This window comes from Lycium ferocissimum, chromosome 11, assembly GCF_029784015.1.
Source record: "Lycium ferocissimum isolate CSIRO_LF1 chromosome 11, AGI_CSIRO_Lferr_CH_V1, whole genome shotgun sequence".
In the NCBI taxonomy this organism is placed as follows: domain Eukaryota; kingdom Viridiplantae; phylum Streptophyta; class Magnoliopsida; order Solanales; family Solanaceae; genus Lycium; species Lycium ferocissimum.
Genome location: NC_081352.1, coordinates 52664331 through 52666598, shown reverse-complemented (window position 1 = coordinate 52666598; position 2268 = coordinate 52664331). Strand labels below are relative to the sequence as shown.

General features: G+C 41.2%; 1 pseudogene; it reads right to left on the bottom strand.

The window, feature by feature from the left end:
• The window catches only part of LOC132038469 (organic cation/carnitine transporter 7-like), a 10935-nt pseudogene extending 8914 nt beyond the window's left edge, over positions 1-2021 (bottom strand).
• Positions 2022-2268: the final 247 nt, after the last annotated feature.

The window sequence follows — 2268 nt, the reverse complement described above, 5'->3', positions numbered from 1 at the left end:
CCCCCCGAACACCCCCAATATCGACGGCGTAAGTCCTCGATTATCCTATGAATCCGGGAGGCGAACCCTATGGTAACAGCGGATACGTATACAACAACGAATACCAGAACATGGTGAGTTATTTTCACACCCTCCCCAACGGGAAGAAGGGTCAACATCCGCGCTAGACGACAATCTTCCCTAACCACGGTAACGGCGGCCTATCATCGATAAGAGATTCGAAATCCTCATCGGGTTAAGATGGTGAAGAACTTTACGGTCGTTCATACGTAACCAAATCCCGACGGGACAATGCTCGCAGCAGTAGATTCCAACTCCCTATCAGGGCCTTCGGTTCCAGTTGACCCTGGCATGATCGAAGACTGGTCTTCACCCTGGGTCAGCAACGGTACGTAAGCCATGATCGTGAAAGTTTCTCCTTAACAATACGTATCTCAAAGATCGAGTACGAAGATTGCAAATTCGAGGGGAGCATTGTGGGATTCAATGCGTGAATCTTAGTAGATTAGAGAAGGAACAAAGTGAGATTTGGAGAAGTAAGGATGCGTGGAAAGAAAGAAGGCATGGGCTTTATATAGAAGGAAATTTGTGGATCCTATAGCGTATCAAGAGTTCTGATTCAAGGAGGATTCCCCAAAAAGATTTGGCGGCTGGGTCATAATGACCTAGCATTGGGCAGAGTGAGATTTGACTTAGAGGTTTCATTCCCCGTCGTCAGTAACTACACCACGGGAAATGGGGGGACTATCTGTATACGGGTAAAATCGAGGACACGAGTACGCTCGATTTTTCGTTGTCATGGTTATGCTCGGGTGAAGCACGACCACCTCACCGGGATCGAGGAGCTCGAGCTCGGGTCAGTACGAGGCAATAATGGAAGGATGATTGACCGCCATTAACAGAAGACCGAAATATCTGCCATCACTCGGATATTTCGGCGTCAATCCCGGCAACGCAGCTGTCACCAGATTTACTTGCTTTATTTAGAGTTGTACTAGGTTTGAAACTCCTCTACTATATAAAGAGGAGGCCTCCTTTCATGAAAGGGGGTTGGCAAAAAAAAAGAGGAGAGAAAGAATTCGTATCAACAATTACAAGAATACATAACATCAGTTTCCATCTGTTCTTGAGTTTTATTTTATTTGTGTCTCTTGGTAGCTCATAACGAAAGGACACCGACCTCGGTTTCCTAGCCCGAGGTCATACGTATCCGGCATCTGGTTAGATTTGATTCTTTGTCCATTCCATCATATATCAAACTATTAAAATCCTTAATTGAATTTAGCCGCATATCTTTGGCATCTCATATAAATCTAACTGTTCTACATTTTAAGGTTAAACAAGGTCTACCACCTACTCCAAATCCAACCATCATACGCACAGCAAGCAACGAACTATAATTTGGAGAAAACGCACTGAGAGTTGCAGATAATGCAGTCACTATTGCCACACTTAGAAGACCCTTCCTGGTGAACAGACAATGAAAATACATTAAAAAAGGAACAAAAAACAAGATTCATTTTGTTTGTTTTGAATAAATTCTTGCCTTCTTCCGTAAGTGTCTGAGATGAAGCCCCAAAAAATAGCTCCGATAAGCATGCCAACGAAAACGACAGTAGTCATAAGGCTTTCTTGAGTAGGAGAAGGTGCCCATTGGGACCTTAGAGCAGGTCCTATAAATGACAAAATCACAGTCTCAGCTGCTTCTGCAATAAAACCAAGGCCTGCATAGCACATTGCCATATACTGGAATTTACCAATTCCAACAGATGTGAGTGCTTCTTCCAATGTGTATAGAAGGCCATCCTCTTCTTCTTCTTCTTCTTCTTCTTGTGCCATCTCCTTCCAGTGAACAGAGGACTTAATAATTCCTCTGTCTCAAAATTTAAAGTTAAATAGTTGCTGAAAATTACTTGGTCTTATAATGATGCATTTTACAGACCCATTGATAGGACACCACTTGTTTAATACTCCGTCTGAATTTATACGAGGGTTATCTATGTAGGGAGTCAAGCAGTTCTTTTTTGTTTTTTTTTTTTACTATAATTTTCTTCGACTCTTTTCATATATTGTGAATTTATTAATTATGCAGATTTAAAGTACTTTTTACGCAGTTTTTCAAATATGTAAATCTTGTGATAAAATACTCGAAGAATTTATGTTAGAAGTTGAATAAACAAAAGAGTTGTTTGGCTCTCCGAATAGATCAAACCTTATATAAATTGAGACCTGGGGAGTATGTAAATTGAAGTTGAAAGGAACAGATGT